Genomic DNA, 18310 nt, shown 5'->3' on the forward strand with positions numbered 1-18310 from the left:
AAGGCCCCCGAGCTCCCGCAGGCTCTCTCCGATGGCCGCAGGACCTTTGCCGGGCCGGCAGCACCCGTCGCCCAGGCCGCGGTGCCTCCCCGCCAGCCCAGCCGGACGCGGTAATGGCCGGGTCTTTCGGGAGGGTGTCACCACGGCGGCCTTCGCCCCCGGGCCGGGAATCCACGGCGCGGCGGGTGACCCGCGGCCCTCAGCCGCGCACCACCGCAGGCCGCTGCCCGGGCCGGGGCGGCCGGTTCCCCCGCCAGGTCCCGTCGCGCTCCGGCAGCAGGTGCCGCCCGGCCCGGCCCGCTGCGGCCCGGCCTCCCAGCGGCGCGGCGGGGAGGGGAGGGGGGCCCGGCGGGCACGGGGCGGGCGGCGGCTCGGCGGCGGGCGAGGTGAAGGCGACCTTGCCGCCGCTCCCCTCTCCCTCCTGGGGGCGTGCGGCCGCCGGCGGGCTGCAGGTGGTTGGCGGGGGCGGCGCGGCTGCCCGCGGCGATGGCGGCGAGGGGAACGCCGGACCCGGCCGCGGCTCCCCGCGCCCGCCCCGGCGCCGCCCACCGCCGGGGCCGAGCCGGCGCGTGTGTCAACGCGGGGCCGCGGCGCCGGCCCTGCCCCCGGCGCCTCCCCGAGGTCGCCCGGCGGAGGTCGGCCGGGCGGCGGAGGCCGGGGCGCGGCGGGGATCGGTGCTTCCCGGGGAGGCAGAAGGCAGACGGGCCGTCCCCGCCCCCCCCACGCCTCGGCAGGCCCCGCCGCCGGCCCCTCGGCGGGCCCCGGCCCCGCGGGAAGTTTTCCTCGAGCTGGTCGCTGCCGAGGCCGGCGGGAGCGGCCGCGCCTCCCCGCAGCGCCGGGCTCTGGGAGCGGCGGCTGGCCCGGGGACACGCGTGCGGAAAGTTATTTCAGGTACTCGGCTTGCCCCGTCGCTCCCCTGCTTCCAACTTTGGGGATTTTGGGGTTTTTTTTAATAATTCTGTGAGAGCAACGGGGTTTATTCTCTGTGCTTGGGGTGAGAGGACCGGCTGCGTAAGTCGCCTCGCTCTGTCTCACCAGACCATGACAGACGGGAACCTCTCAAAGCATTGGCTGTACCATTCTCCATTCAGCTGTGGCTTTTAACTTGCAATGTCTCTTAAAAAAATTAATTCACCTGTGTGTTTTGGACCTGGTTCCGCGGGCATGTCTGAGTGACGCCGGGCGTGTACGGTTGTGTTTGTGGAGCGGTGACGTTATTTTTTAATGCCCCCGGGGAGGAAACTCTGCTGCGCTGTGTTTGCACAGCACCTTCCGCAGCCAGTCCTGGTCCTGCCTGGCACTCCCGTCCGTGGCTCCGGTTTGGTGGCCAAATAGCCCTCATGGGTTTCAGCAACACCTCGATGGTGTTGCTGGAAGTTGGCTTAAGTAGACCCATCCCGCCGAACAGTAGACCGCACTTCTTTAACAGCAGGTAGATTGGAATGTCTTGTTTGCTGTGCCTTGCCCTCTTGGTCTGTGTTTGCAAAGCGGAGACATAATTAATAATTGCGACTCTTAGGGTTACGCAATTAACAAGGTACTTGAGATAGCAGTGCGCAGGCTTTTGATCTGGAAAGAAAATAAACAGTTCGAGTATGTCTGGGTTCTCAGAGTGGCGGGGTAGTTCCTCTTCCACCGTCTCCTCACCACCTAGCAGTTGCCCGTACGGCAAGCCAGTGAGTTCACCGTGACACTTCTTCTACTGCCGTATTAGGTAAATCTTAATGGACTAAATTTTCTATCTGGTGATGCTCCAGGGTGAGATTACACTTCAACAGAGTGTACTGTAGTGAATGGATCAAAAGTCGAGCATGTTGTAATTTTGAAGAGAATTTGCCATGTCAGTTGAAAACACATTGCAACTATTTAGGGAAATAGGGAGACACGTTTGTGTTTTCTCTCCCTCCACGCTGTTTTTAATTAATTAGATCGATTAGTCTTGAGAATTCAAAAACTTTGTTTTTTTTTTCTTTTTCCTAGTGGAGGTAGTTGAACCATTTCAATGCATTTCATCTCTCCACAAACCTTGCTGTATTTACGATTTCAGTCCAACATGGTTATCACACCTTTATTACTACACTAGACTTCTATAGGGCAGCACTCCATGGTCACGTAATTACCATTACCGTTTCTGATCCTTTTATAAAACCAGTTGTTATTTATGAGGTCCTCTTAGACAGCTCCGCTAACAAAACACACTTTAAAAAAATGTCATCTTACAATGTAAATGCAAAGGGAAGTGGAGTTTATTAAGAGTATGCAATTTAAAAACAAACCCCATACACTCAACCTGACAGAGCATGAAGGGATTATCCAGACTTGACTCATCTGTGTAGATTGTGCGTTTCAGGCTGACTGCTGAGCTGAGCAACAGTCTGCAGGAGTAATTTCACTGCTGGCTTCTCTGGGTTGTACCAACCTTCAAAAACATTATTGGTATTCCAGAGAAAACTAAGCTTTCAGTCAAGGAGACTTGAAAAGATTGGAGATTCCGCTCAATTTTTGATGAAACCATTTACCATTCAATTTTACATAGGTAAGTCGAAAACCTTATGAGATTTTCTTCTGTGAGCTCTTATACATCGTTCAAAGTCAGCTGGAAGTGAAACGAGGAACTTGCTTGTCTCAGGTCAGTTTTTGTTGTACTCAGAAATGGCGACGGCTGAGCAGCTCCGTGGTCGGTAGAAGGGAGATGTGTGATTTAGTTTGACTTCTTTTGTTACAGAAGTTATCAAATCTTGTTTGGTATTTTCTGCATCAGATCCATAACTTCTGGCTTGAACTGGTATTTAAGCAAAAAAAAATAAATCTGCCCTTCAACACTTAAAGTCTGTGTAGTTTTTTCAGTGGTTGCACTTTATGTTTTAGTTAAAACAGATCCTGATCTGAATTTGCTAGCCTCACCTTCCAATCATGGGTCTCTTCATATTCTGTATTTTAAATAATTCTTAAAAACTGAAGTGCTTGAAAGAGTGTGACGGTAGTAAGAACGGGGAGGGAGTTATAGTAACTGAGAGGAAGATTAGAAAATGTGTGATCTGTAAGGTTATGGCATAAAACTCCTCTTTTTCCTGTTCTTTAAATGTTATCCTGCTGCTTTTGCTGTTCTCTGAAGCACTGTCCCACATGCAGCTAGGAAGTCGTGGATAGGATTTTTTTTTTTAACTTATTTTCCAAGAGACATTTCATCATTCACTCATTTCCGTAGTGTTTGTTGCTATGGCAGCTAGCCAGCAGCCCTATTAGTGATTAAGGTGGCTACACTTCATTTTAATGTCTTGTGGTGCTGGAAACTCTATCTGAGGCACCATAAGAAACAGATGTTGTGCAGAGACTGCAGTAAGTTGTTTGTATGAAGAGACTGAAATGTTTCTGTCCTTGGATTGAAATTATTATATAGTGATGCTTTATATCTCTTTATTATGTATATTTATGTTTAAAATGTCTCCGGTCTTCAAGCTTGCTAAATATTTACAATAAATGTACCACTTCTACCATAGGTTTGAAGCAAGAAACCCATTAGTTGAACAAGCCCGTATTTCTATGCTTGAAAGAATTGACACTTACTTCATTTTAGTTACTAAATTGTATGTTAAGGCTGGAATATAAGAAAAGCAGAGGTGAGACAGCATAACAAGAAGCATAGTCATTTTTTGTACCTCCTGGTCTCAAGCTGTAGTCATTTCCAGTTAGCACATAGATAGGAAATCAATTGTGATCTGCTCATAATTGCCTTCCTGGTAGAGTTATGAGGCATTTCTCTTCCCCTGTCTCTTTTTCTCTCTCTCTCTCTCTCTTTCTCTCTCACTTTCTCTTTCTCTCTTTCTTCTCTTTTTTAATTATTATATTTTCTCTCTCCATATTTTTTCCTTTTCATGTCTTGTGGAGTAGGCAGCTCTCTGGAGTTAGAGGAGAAAAATACGGATATTTTTCACTGTAAAGCTGTGCATCTTTAAATGTTTTTGTGTAACAGCTTGAGGCTCTGTCAAAAAGTGTGTTCCTTACCATGTTATTTAGTGATGAGCAGAAACGGAGGAAGGTTTTCATAACCTTGGGGCTTTCTGCTTAGATGAACTATGCATTTCTCTTTTACCTATCAGGATTGATTACTTTGGGGTGGATCACATTTCTTGTGTAATAGGCTGAGCTTGCACTACCAAAAATTGAAATTGTATTTTGCTTAGTATGAAGTGCTGGGCTTGACACTTGACACTGACTTTCCCATTCTGCAATGATATTGTATTCCCCAGTGAAGGAATTATTTCAGCTTTTTGGTAAACTGAAGGTCCATTCATTCTTGATTCATAGCTGCAGAATGAGAATGTTTTGAAAGAGGAGTTTAATTTTCAGACTTGTACTTTTGCTGTCCCGACGGGAAAGGTCCGGACAAGACCTTTTCAAAGTTTGCCCTGGGGAGTAACGAAGCTCACCCTCTGCAACTGCAAGATTCGTCATTCTGCAAGGCTCACCTCACAGCACACGCCAGAGTACCTCTCCTGACTGCCTGGCCATTTTAAGGTTGTATTTGGTTGATTTATGATACCAGTGTAACACTTTAAAACTTGACCTACGTCATCCTCCTCCCTCGGAGGGGAGATGCCTGTTTGTGTATATATATGTACATGTATATGTGTGTATATGGGTAGGTAAATACAGAATAGAATGCTAGACCATCCTAGGGTCTGCCATCCTTTACATGTAGAAAGCTCCTGTGTGCTCACAAATGTAGCTCCCAATACTGCTTGTTTAGACCAAAGTGATTTAGTTCCGAGTTCTTTCAGGATAAATATGTTCTTTGCATAAAACTTCTGCCAGATTACACAAAGTGTTTAAAATGTATTCTGTGTCAAAATTATAGTTTTCTTGAGGGTGGATAGTGAGAGAACTAAAGCTATGTTTAGGAGGAGGGATTTTACTTAGTAGGAAGTTGATATTTTGAGAAAAGAGTGAGGGGGAGAGGAGGGAAAGACAAAGCAAGTCGTTCAGTGGTTGGGAGTGCAGGAGCGTTTAATGGAGGTTAGTAATCCTCCCAATAGCAGAAATACAGTAATTTCTTTTGGTATGAAAGGAATGTCTTGGGAGGTAGTTGAAAGTTGCAGAGGAGTGCCAGGGATTGGAGAAGTCAGTGAAGCTGGAGGTGTTCAGCAGTAAATGTGATGCAGGTTACTGCAAATACCTGAAAAGCAGTATTTGCAGGTAAAGCTCAGAGGCTTTAGTATTTGTAGGTAAAGCTCAGAGGCTGCAAAGAGTCTTAAATCCTTGAGTCCTTTACTAATTGACAAAAACTGTCATGATTCGTAAATGACCGTTTGTGTGAGCCATCCTCCGCTATGAGCTGTAAAAAGTAATGTGATAAGTTGTGAAATCAATGAATCAGTCCCATCAAACTTTGAAGTTTTGCCATGAGCTGAAAATTTCTGTTGTGCTGTGACTTAGACCTTTTATCTTAGGATTAATGAAATTTGGTGGTTTGGCAGAGAGTGGCTGGAAAAGGGACAAATTGCATTTCCTGTAACAGAGGCTACTTTCCTAGTCTCCTTTTGTTCTACAAACTGTTAACTGAAGTAACTGGATCTATACATCCTCATCTCTGTGCACCATTGTAGTTGGTGCCCTGTCTCTTGGCAGGTCTCTTCAGTCCTTCGTCACCTGTAAAGCTAATGTTCGAGTCACTGAGTTGTCTCATCCTTCCAGCATCAGTGCGTGGCCTCATCCTTGATGAGAGACATTTCTCTTCTAAGAAGTACGGCATCAACTCTTTCGTGGAGATCTCCACTTTAGCTAAGTGGAGGGTCGGAGAACCTCATGGTTTGCAGGAACATCCCCTAAGGCCTTTCCACCTTAAAACATTCAGCTGTTTTGGAAACCTCAGATGATTTCTCCTTCAACAGTAATTCCAATATGTGCTGTTTGCAATGCCAGATACACCTCTGGAAAGGGTTTGTTCTGGCTAGGGAAGGGGAATGGTGTACGAGTGCCCAGGGCTGTGCACCTGAGTTCTTGAGTCTCTGTAGCAGCTGGTTCTGGGGTTGCTGCTGCTGTTCTTGCTGGGCTGCCAACTGAGCTTTTGCCACTCTTGCCAAGCTGTGAGTTGGACTCATTAGTGTTTCTGGAACTGTTGCTGTTGGGATTAGAGTCTGGGTTGCTTGAAGTTGTTGCTGAGCTACAGCCCATGCTTATTGCTGAAAGATTAAAATCAGTTTTCTGCTTCAGCTGTTGTTTCCTCAACCGCTTGTTTGCTTGTCTGTTAATAGCTTTTTATTATAGCTGTTGTGTGGAAGCAAATAACTTCTGGTCTCATGCATACATTGATGCCACTTTCATCTGGTTCCAGCGAAAGACCACATGGCGCATAAATGCATTTAGGTGGTGCCCACTAGCTGGAGTTTGACCTTGTTACCAAGACTCAAAGTTTCAACTTTCTTGTGAGCTGTGTGCTGCCTTCTCTGAATTGACTGTTGCTTGTGTTATAAGTGAAACTTGGTAAACCACCCTTGCCTGAGAAATCAGGAGAAATTAAATAACAGATCTTCGCAGAGATTTAGCATGTGCTTGCACTGCTGCCAGTCTTTTTCAAGACTCAGAATAATTGCTCTTTGGCTTTGAGAAGTTTAACTATATTGGTACCATGCATGGTCTCTCCATAAGCTTTTGTTCAGTATTTGATGGTGGTCTTCCATCTGATTTGTTTCGTAAAACTGGTAGCTCCAAAGTTTTATAAGTCTGTGGAAGCAGTCTGTAGTTCACACAGGACACCTTGCTAAATTTCAGACATTAGTGTGTTACTAATCGGTTACCTTTTGATGTATACAGCTGTTGCAAGAGAGACCGCAGTTAAGCAAACTTATTAGGTGAAAACAAGCATCATCATCTTAAGGCTGATCTTTCTTGCTCTGCATACTTCGTGAGCAGTTTGAATTCTTCATCTGCAGCTTGGATACGCTCCTCGGTATCCCTGTGGGAGCTCCGGAGAGAAAGCGTTTGTAGCAGGCAGACTGAAAATAGATGCCCCCAGTGGGCATTGTAAATAGAGTTTAGTTCTTCTGCTGACATGGAATGCTTTTGTGGAAAGTAAAGCCTTATCCCTTGATAAGTGCAAGATGATGTTGCAAAAATAGGTAATAAGGCCAAATAGGCTGTGTTAGCAAGAGCGTAGCTAGCAGATCAAGTGGAGTGATCATTTGACTCTTTTTGGCACGGCTGGGATTGCATTTGGAGCACTGTGTCCAGTTTTGGTCTTCGAAGGACAGGAGAAGACACTGACTTACTGGAGCAAGTCCAGTGGATGGCTGCCAGGGTGATTAGGGGGCTGGAGTACATCATGTACAAGGAGAGACTAGGAGACCCGAATTTATTCAGCCTTACTGAGAGAAGACTGAGTGAGATCTTATTGTGCTCTTCAGCTGTGTCATGTGAGGGTATAAAGAAGACAAGTGCTCTATTTGGAGGCATACAGCAAAAGGACAAGAGACAGCAGTCACAATTTACAGTGAAGAAATTCTGGCTGGAGGTGAAGCAAAATGTCACCATGAGGATACTTAAACAGTGGGACGGGTGCCTGGGTGGGTTGTGGAATCTCCAACCTTGGAGATGCTCAGAAGTTGGCTTGGAAAAGGCACTGAGCAACCTACTGTAGTTGACCCTGCATTGAGTGGGGTTTTGTTGGTCTAGTTGACCTCCAGAGATCCCTAAATTATTTTATTTAATTCTGAATGTTAATAGCATCACCAGTTCTGAATGAAGTCTTCCGATTTGCATCTGTCATTGTCAGAGCTAACTTCATGACGAGGTAGGACTCTGGAAAGAAAAATGTGAGCTCTGGGGGCCGAAAAAGGCTCAAAATATTAACCTTAATGAAGGAATCTGTGCAGGTACTCACAGGACTAAAATCTAGTTGGCTTTCCAAGTTAAAAAAAAGAAAGGAAGAAAAAAGATTCATGAAGTGAGGACTAAACATAAAGAAAGTTGGTCTGCAATATTAATTTCTACTTTAAAAGCTGCAAATTTCTGAGCTCAGAATGAAGTGACTCTGAGACTCTGAAGACCTACAAAAATTACGTGAAATCACTAACAGATGGTTTATCTCTTTTGGATATATTAGGTTATTAAACAAAAGTGGGCAAGCTGTTTTATTAACGTATAAAATACTAGGATTTCAAAGCCTGGTGTATGTAGGTCAGTGGGGGTGCTTCCTGGTGGTCTCTGTGGAGTTCTGGGATGCAGTAAATCTGAAGAAAAGACAGATAGTCAAATTTTCTTCTGTGTATCTATTTTCTTTCTGTTTATTTTTTAACTTGGATGTGCAGCTACAGTAACCCACTTTCTGTAAGAGCTGGCTATTGTTGCTGCTTGTCAGGTCTATTAAAAGCTTCCCCTGAAAGTCAGAAATAATGATATACTAAGTGTGTCTCGACAAACCACGTGACTATCTCTGTCTTCCCTGATTCTTAACTTGCTAAATCTGGGTTAAAAATTGGACCTTAACGTATTCTCTGGCTCTTTTATCCTGGTAGAGAGTAAACGGCAAGGCTGAAAGTCTTGCAGAAAATCCGCTGCTGGCAGCTCTCTCACAGAAGGCTCCAGTCCAAAATGACAACTGCAGCCGTGTGGTACAGGCACAGGAATTGTCTCTCAAATAAGCAGAACCCTGTGAAGCCATTTAGGGCGACACAGAGCCCAACCAACACCTTGAACTCCGTCCAGGAACCCTGAAGACTATGGAGCTCTGTTGCCAGCAGCATGGCCTGAAACACAACCTGGCCGTGTCACTAGACAGTTTGAGAGGCCTATTTTCCTCTGACAAGCCTTTCAAACTCTTAATAATAGTCTGTAGCACAGATAAAAGATGTTAGGTTGACTAGCTAAGTCTCTTAAATTTGTATTTAAATGAAGAGAATACTTTTTTTTCACATAACCGTGTTAGTTTTGTTAGAGGATTTTCTTCTGACAGAACAAATTTGAATAAAAGTACTTTGCTAAGAACGACGACGTACACTTTGTACAGTTGTAGGCATTGTCTGGCCGCCCAATATTGTCACAGGGAAAGTTAATTAGACAGTTCAAATTTTCATGCTCAGAAAGCATCCAGACAGTGTGACGCATTTTGGAAGTGGGAAGAGATCAAATCTAACGTGCATCGCTGGAAAGTTTTTTTTCTAGAGCTCTTTGAATCTCAGTATCTCGGCTTCAATTCATAAATAATAAAATTAAGAAAGGAATTAAGCAGAGTACCCTCCAGTGATAATCTTAAAATAAATACTGTTCCCCCACTTGTCGCAGAAGTTGGCAGCATGTTCCATGCTGCCCTGGCAGGGGTTTTCAACGTTCTCTGGCTTTGTAAACCCCTGAAAACTTTCCAGTAGAGCTGGGAGGCCCAGCATTGAAGTCACTGAACTGCAGGTAGGATTTTCTTGGGTTTCTTTGGCAAAGTGTATAAAAATAGGATAGACCCTTCGGTGTCTGTGGGCTGGAATTTGAAAACCAGTGACATATGATTTTTTATTTTCTTTTTTCCTTTCTTTTCAAGGATTTTTAATTTAAGTAATTTTCTTAAGGCATTTTAGGCTCTTGCATCCACAAAAACGGCAGAAACAAATACAAGATACTGTATTAAGTACAGTTTTAAAGGAAGTTAGAAAGACTATTAGGCCTACCTGTTGGTGCTAGTGGAAGCTGTTGTATTTTTGCTTATATTTGCATTTTTTAATAAAATAAAAAGATTTTTTTGTTTTGACTGGAAACATTAATTGAGGCCTCAGTCTTGAAGGCAGACTCACAGAATGGGGTGGATCTTACACGTGGCTATATGAGAGCAGGGAGTGAAAGGATCTGTCCCTACGAACACAAGCATAGTGGCAGAATTGAACCTTAACTGGCGAAACTGTGGAAATGGTCACATTACTTCTGTGCCTAATAAAGGAAAACATTTCCCTGACACATTTGATGGAGTGCTCTTGGGTGCCTATTCCCCAAAATACCCAAGAATTTCTGGCCAAGTGGCTTACATCCTTTGGAAACAAGACTTCTGTGATCATGCCATCTTGTGTGTGCACGCCCTGGTGTATTTGTGCAGATGTGGTCATAGGAACTTGTGTGTTTGTGCTGGTTTTTAACCACACTTGAGTTGGAGCATCCACTTAAAGATGGGAAGATCCTTGAGCCTGCGATGTGTCCTTGTGGCAGAGAAGGCCAGCGGGGTCCTGGGCTGCACTGGGAGAGGTGTTGCAGCAGGTCGAGGGGACAGACCCTTCTCTTTTGCTCAGTGCTGGTGGGACATGCCTAGGGTGCAGCATCCAGTTCCAGGCTCCTCAGTACGAGAGAGACTTGGATGTGCTGGAGAGAGTCCAACGAAGGGCCACAAAGATGATGGAGGGACTGGAGCATCTCTTGATGAGGAAAGGCTGAGAAAGCTGGGACTGTTCATCCTGGAGAAGCGAAGGCTTGGGGAATCTTACCAATGTGTATAAATACCTCAAGTGAGGGTGCAGACAAGTTGGAGTCAGGCTCTTTTCGGTGATTCCCAGGGACAGGACAAGAGGCAATGGCACAGACTGAAACACAGGAGGTTCCTTCTGAACATCAGGAAACACTTTTTTTTACAGGGATGGAACACTGGCACAGGTTGCCCAGGGAGGTTATGGAGATATCTCCGTCCTTGGAGATATTCAAAAGCCATCTGGACAAGGTCCTGGGCACCTGGTTCTAGGTGGCCCTGCCTGAGCAGGGGTGTTCGACCAGATAACCTCCGGAAGTCTCTTCTAACCTCAGTGATTCTGTGATACTGTGGAAGGACCATTGGATAGGGACCCATGCCTACAATGGATATCCAAAGTTAGGATGCTGAGGCAACTACTTTTTCATTATCCTCTTAGGTAAACATTGTGGCTTTTTATTTTGTCACGTGATCAAAACTATTCACTTTCAAAATGCAAGTCTTCAATTCAGAAAATGTATCTCATTTCAGGAGCTGTTTCTCAGTGTGGCACTGACGGGTGATGCCAGTGTTTTTGCAGTTGCAGAATGCAGCTTTATGCTTTCTGTGCACTTGGCTGGTATGACTCAAGCCTGTTGGGCTCCTTATGTAGGCAGACTGTGCAGTTAGGTGCAGCTGCAGGTGGACACCATGTCATCTCATGACAAACAGTGGTGGTCACAGCCTTTGTCTACCCACAGAAAAGGAAAGACTGGATCTGTTTATACCCATGATCAGCAAAAAAGTAATCGCTACTTATGATAAAACGTAGGGTTTTCCTCTTCTCTTCAAAACGTATTAGAGAATGTCATGATAAATGTTACAGCAGTTTGCTGAAGTCTTGCAAGCAGTCAATGTTGATGATCTAATGGGATTATGCCAGAAAATGTAGACCTTCTAGCCTTCTTTTAAGATGATGGCCTGCTGGAAAATGCATATCTGCTTTTTTAAATTTTAAGGATAACTACAGACAACTGAGTCTTCTTTCAAAGAGTCGAAGAACTCTTTGCTGCTTTCTTTTAGTGCATTTGAAAGTGCATATTTTTCTACAGAGAAATTACACTGCATTTTAATATATTTTATTTAAAGGCTATGTATCCTCTAGGCAAAGCATTACTTATCTCTATCATAATATCAAGTTGTTTTACTGAATTCTAGGAGCTTTTTACTGGTCATTTAATTCACTCCTCTGCATGGCTGTAGAGTGGTGGTGGTTTTTTGTTTATTTTTGTGTAGATACAGTCTAGAGCACTGCTTACCGTTCCTCAAAACTAAGTAAACTTCTTTCAAAGTGTTGTACTTAGGACAGTTTGCATCTTTTCATGTGCTAACTGGAAGAGAAGAATTTATGTTGTATTGTATTTTAAAGATAAGCATCTCCCGTGCAGTTCCCTAGTCCAGCAGTAAATGTAGGCTATTTTGCAATAGCACAGCAGTGAGTTTTGTCTGTAGCATACAACCTTCATTTCTGTTTCATAAGTGCAATGTCATGTGATTGATTTAACTTGTGCAGTGTATTCTTGCAAATGCATCATTTGTTACTGGAGACTTAGCATGAAGTTCTACAATAAAAGATAATGTAATGCTTTAATGGGACAAGTTGTCTTTCTGATTACTGCAATAACACCACTTGAGTTACAGAATCACCGTTCTGTGTGCTTGCATAAAATAATTTCTTTTTAAATAAGGCTATGTTTTCAGTCTGTTTGAAACAACAAGAGTTGGCTGCTACTAGCAGCTTTTTATTTTTAGGGTGTTTTTTTGCCTTTATACTAGTGCTTCCCTAATATCTTCAGCCTACGCTGTCTGAATTTCCCAGCTGCTCCAACTCTCCCTCCTTTGGTCTTTCTGATCCTCCCATGCGTGATTTTCATACCAAACTGGGCAGCAGGTGGGAGCGGACGCTCTGCTTCCCACCCCTTGCCCAGCTGAGCGGTTCACCCTGGTCCTTGTCTCTCTGCAGCATCCCATCACCTTGCTGTGTGCCATTTGGAAATCTCCTGCCATCGTGGAGTCTCTGAGCCCATCACAGCAGCCAGTTCAGGACTGTGTGCTGGCCTGCTGCTTAATCAAGTGGTATTAGGGGACCTGATGGGCAGTGTAGACGATGTCCCTAGGAGCTATGAAAATAGGGATTTATAGCTTACTGATCTTGCATGACCAGGAATTTGAAGTGCAGTGGTTTGCTGTATTTTGCTGGCTGGATTTAACCTGCTGACTCTTTGTATTTTGGGTATGGTAATAGGAGATCACTGCACTAGTCAGGTTGTTGGATTTGGAGGTTTTAGCACAAAAGTAGAACTTGCTTTCTCCATTTGTGCTGTGTACCTTCTGGTGATGCTGCTATAGCCTCTCACGGATGTGCTGGGAGAGCCACAGTGTTTCTTACTAAGGTTTCTTTGTTGGGCTCATCATTCCCAGAATAAAGCCACATGTACTGGTTAAACCTTAACATGAATGCTTTTCTGTCATCACAAGCATGATTTAGCAGGGCAATCTGATACCTAGTAAACCTTGGACAGCCCAAGTTCTTTTAGGGAAGAGCTGAGAAGATGCTTCCAGAAGAGGCAGCTGGTTTAAGTAACTGACATTGTGCACAAGGTAGAATTTGAAAATGTCTTCTTAATTCATGCAACTACAACTTGCTAGAATATTTTCTGGAAATTAAACAATATAATGTCTTCAGATTGTATCTGTTCTGACTTTGGTCATAGTGCTGCAGTGTGGCATTAGCATGAACATTAATATGCAACTAAAGATTAGACCTGGTTCCCTGAAGACATTCACTCGGAGTATGGAGAGTTGTTTGGCAGGGAGGGTATTCTTACTGTTACTGTAGAAGACGTTGAGGGGGCAGGTCTTCGCAAGTAAACTTCTTACAACCTTGTTTTTAAACCAGATTTTTAAGCTAGATCATCCACTTGCCCTAGTTGTGCTTGTACAGCTCGAAGTGCACCACTTCTGTGCTACAGAGTTCTCAATTTGTTACAGATGTGCATAAAGGGTATTGTACGTGTCCTCTGCCAAAACAAGCATTTCTGGTGTTGCAAAAGAAGTGCCTGGCTCTAATCAGTGAGATGCCCAAGTAATGACTAGCCAAATGATCCTGCTTGCATTTACGGGCAGTTCTTGGACGTGGGTGAACTGGGCTGGCTTCTTATTTTGCCTACAGAAGTTTTAATATGCTTAACATTATCCAATACCGGCAACTGAGGTAGTCTAAATACCACAGCAGGGACTGATTAGCTTTTTCAGATCACTGCTTTTATTTGCTGTTTGCAAAGAGGCTTAATCCAGTGCTGGAGATCAGACGTCCCACTGTGTTCGTGGGTAGCTTTCTCTCACTCTTTGTGTTCACAGTGGCAGAAATTAGTGAGGAGTCTCCTCCTGCCTCCAACTTAAAAGCTCCAAAACAGTGGTGCTAGTAGTTGTTCCTAGGGGCGTTTAATAGACAGTGCGGAGAAACTATACTGGGGTTTTCTGCTTTGCAACTTAATATCTGGGCACATGATAAATGCATCAGTGTAATAGCATGATGGCATGTGATTTCATTTACTATGTTGAATCACTTCAATATCCACATAAAGCTTGGGTTCAAAGCTGTGCAAAACGGTTCTAACAAGCTTATTCTCATGCTTTCCGTCTTTTAAATCACAGTAGATGTTTCCCAGCAGATCGCCTGTCCTCCCAAGCAGAGGAGGACAGCTGCCTCTGTGGTTCTCAGTATTGCTTTTAGTCATGTAATGATGCTGAAGTTGAGTAAATCCGCTTTTCTAGTAGTCATTCAGTTGAACATTTGCAAATGTAGAATCCCTTCCTTTTCTGTGCTGAGCTGTCATCACTGAAGTTACCAGCAGTGGCAACTTTTTATTTGAAAGTCCGTACTGCTCCACTTTTTTTGTCAAGCATCAAACCTTGCTACTGTTATATCGCTGAATATGTGTGTTGCGGGGCTTAGTGGTGTTGGAAATGTTGGGCAGTGGGGGGAGGAGTGGACTGGAGTTTGTGTTTCCATGTGGCTTACTTCAATAAAAATAAAAGTAATAAAAAGCTGGCTATGGCCTACCTCCTGATGTCTGTTCAAATATTTCATCGTTGCAAAGAGACAGGAAGATCTTGGCATCTAGAAGAGAGCTGTGAAATGAAAGGGAAAGTTCTGTTGCAAACAAGTATGAGTGACTCCAGAACAAAAGAGCAGTTCGTAGCTCCTTTCTGTCAAGTGCCCTAATGTTTCAATTCCAGTGCGTAAAAATATCCATTATGCCACATATTAATATTATGTGATTGAAGTTTAATCATTTTCGCCTTCCTTTGAAATTATCCACAAGGACTTTGTTAGAGTTGTGTGTAAATGCAGGTTTATTACATTTATTGACTGATGTGCAAAAGTGTCAGGAAATTCAGAAAGTGGTTTCTGAATACATTTCAATGTTTAGTGTGGGCTCCTTTCGTACTGCCTTGCACTTTGTACCAATATGATTAATTTAACTCACAAGAAAAGGGGAATATAAATAGCTACTGATAGATTTATTTCTCTTTAATATTTTTCCTTACAAAGAACTTTTTGTTTCCGTAATAGAAGGGATTATATTCCTGAAGAGTGATATATTTTAATAGGAACTCACAACTTTTACTACTTAAAAATAATTCCTTTCTTTGTTTCACGAATTAGAAACAATGAGGAGAAGCTGAAGTCTGCCCAAGCCAGGTGTTTCTTGTTGGCAGCCTGCTCCCTAATGACTCTGGCTCTCATACAGCAGCTGCCTGCTAGTCGCCTTTGTATGGCCTATTGTTGCTGCACACCCCTCGTTAATACACATGCTGCCCGGGGCAGGCCCTAAGAATGACATCAACTTGCTTATCTTAGAAACCTCCGAACCTGACGCAGGGCGGGGAGGTTGCCTTGCATCTGCCCGGCCAACTAATTGTGAGCGCCGCGGGTCGTGATTGGCTCGGCGGCCGCGCCGCAATAGGTTAAGCAAAGACATCGCGGGTCCATCTGTTCGTCCATTCATTGTTCTGCCTGCTTGCCCGAAGTCTGCAGCTGAAATCGTGTTAAGGAGTTGCTTCTGGAACAGCTACAAGGGACCAATGTCTGTGTGTTTTCCAGCAAACGTAAGTACGTGGGCTTCTGCGCAGAAACGGGACGTTTCGCCTTGCTGGTGTTGCAGCGTATCGGCTTACGTTCGGACATCGTAGCTGGCGTGTGTGTCAGCTGAGATTCGCACGCTTTGGGTGTTTCTTGGAAAAAGAGGGAAAGAAAAACAGTTATGTCTGAAGACTATATACTTAAAGAGCGATGATCTTGCCCAGTATGTTCTGTTAACGAACTTTCAAAAGCATCGGTAATGGTGTATTTCCAAGAATTTGAAAATGGTAGGCAGTAGCCATGAACAGAAAGAATTCTCTGCTAGCCCTTGGGGGGAAAGGGGAGGTTTCAGCTCTTAAGCTATAGATATTTACCCCCTTTTTTTTTTTTTTTTTTCTGGCAAATAAGCTATTATTTACTTTATTTTTGTGACTGGTAGAAAAGCTTCTAAGAAAAAAAAATCAAACAGCTTTTCCATTATACCATACAATGGATGAAATTTACTGCATTTGTGAAAATAGGAAGAGCTCCACTGTGGGCTATCTGAAGATACTGTAGTTTAAGACAGAGCATTAGGATGCTCTCAGGTGGGAGCATGTTCCAGTCAAAGTTTTTGTGCTTTGAAAGGTATTCATAAGTGTGTCAGATCTAGCATGGCTATTTTTATAGTTTCTAATCTGTTTTGTTTTATATTTTGAGTTTAGATGTTAGGCTGAAGAGCAAGCACTGTATACTCTGTGAGCCTGTGTTCCAAGGATCCTGTAAAGAAAAAAACAAAGACCTTCATATATCAGTTGGGAGGGAAAGAGAGCATATAAAAGGGTTAAAAAGAGGTTTGCATTTCTACCACATGCCCTATTGTGTGAACATATGCATGAGTCTATTGAAAGTTTTCAGAAGATGGGCAGGCCACCAGTTGCTGGTCTCCTGCAGTTCCAGTAGACATCTGTTGCCCCAGAGCATTAACCAATCTGTTCAATGGGACATCCTTCCTTTGTTGGATAGAATGATGCAGACAACAGCACTCACTGAAATACAATGGTAATTAAATACATAGAAACTACAGCAGTAGGTATTTATTACATATTCATTATTTTATTTGTATTGTTGCAGTATCTTGATCATTTGGATAACCGATACATTCATTTTTTTTCTTTTCTGATCAGTTCTGCACCCCTTTGTGACAAGTAATGAGTGTTTCAACAAACTGTGATTTCAATATTTTCCATTTTGTGTTTAGAAGACTTAGAAGTCTACCGGTGTGAAAACATGCTGAACTACCTCACTGTAGAATGTATCTTCAGAAACTTTTGACAGTCTTTTGAGAATACACAATTTCTGTTACACTGTGCCACATGACACACTGTTTTACTCCTTGTTATTTTCCTCTGAGAACTAAATTTGCATTAAGCTGCGCTTTTTTTATGCTCAATCGTAAACGCAAAATATTCTGAATACACGTTAAAAGATTAGATGGTCTACTTGCCCACATCCCTTTGAGAATATTTGTGTATTCTGTGAAGGTGAATCAATGAGCTGATTATTATTAATGGTTAGTGGAAAATAGTGGTGACTTCTAAGAAATGGGAGAAGACACTTCGACAGTGTAGTAGCACAGTGCTCATCCAGAGTATTACAGTTATAGTTGATAAATGTCTTTGGCTCAGCAATATAGTAATTTAGGCCTTTAACAGTGAACTTAGTGTGAGATAATGTAGTTTTAAACAGGCTATTGTTTAAAACTTATGTTGTCATAATTATGTCTAAATGGGAAGTTACCCGTTTTATTAACTTTCATAAATACAAATTCTGTTACTCAGCTGTGGTGGGCATAACCAAAAGTTGAACACTTTCTTGACAAGAATATTTTAGCTGATTTTTGTATGTTTGTTTGTCTCTCAGTTGAGTCAGAATTCATAGCAGATATTTTTCTTAGCTATATGGCATTGTATCAGTAAGCATACTTCAAAAACGTGTGTGCATAGTGAGAGTTCCTTGCAAATAAAGAGTGCGGAGAGGTCTTACCTGATGTTACTCCTTGGATAAATGTGACCTTTTCTGGTTTTCGTGAGCTTCATTGCCCTGTATATAGGTACACTAATGTTTATTTGGAATACACATTCATTCACACAGACTGGCTGGCACGTTGCTCTTCATTAACCAAATCAAGAAAAAATAATCAATTCCAGCAGCGTTCAACAGTTATATCTGATTTTCATGGCTCTAATCAACGAATCTCGTAAAGGACGTCATGTTGGAAGCTCCAGAGTCTAGCATTTCTAAGAGGTACTGCTGACCACAAATATGGTGTGCAAAGTTTGCAGATGTTGCAAAAATTTGCCTGAAAATAAATAGTTTGCATGCAGGGTTTAAGCCAAATGCCAGGAATAGGGTCCTGCTTATGCAAAACTATTTCAGAAATCTTTAGCTTTGGATTTACAGTATAAACATCATTTTAACTACCCTTTTAAAGCAATAGTATGAGGACTACGTACTATCTGTGGCAGATTTTAAAGCTGCTGCTCTTACTACCCTTTTTAAATAGTTGCTGAAAACAGTAGAGTTCTGTGCGAAAAAAGCAATTACATGTTAGAGCAAGATGGAGATTGACAGGAGACTTAAAGCAGATGGATGCAAGGCTTATTATGTATACGTTCCCAACAATGGACAAAGCTCAGTTTATGGTCATTTTTCATACGCAGTTGATGTGCAAATCATCTAAAGTATGTTTCATATAATGCCTGATCTTC

The 18310-nt window shown here is 43.2% G+C and overlaps 1 protein-coding gene across 1 annotated transcript in view; it reads left to right on the forward strand.

Moving 5' to 3' along the window:
- The first annotated feature begins 808 nt into the window (after positions 1-808).
- The window catches only part of ZC3H12C (zinc finger CCCH-type containing 12C), a 45851-nt gene continuing 28349 nt past the window's right edge, over positions 809-18310 (forward strand). The window contains exon 1 of the mRNA XM_075418521.1: positions 809-891. The gene's annotated coding sequence lies outside the window, so the exon portion shown is untranslated. The remainder of the gene's footprint in view (positions 892-18310) is intronic.

Source organism: Opisthocomus hoazin, chromosome 1 (assembly GCF_030867145.1).
Source record: "Opisthocomus hoazin isolate bOpiHoa1 chromosome 1, bOpiHoa1.hap1, whole genome shotgun sequence".
Lineage (NCBI taxonomy): Eukaryota > Metazoa > Chordata > Aves > Opisthocomiformes > Opisthocomidae > Opisthocomus > Opisthocomus hoazin.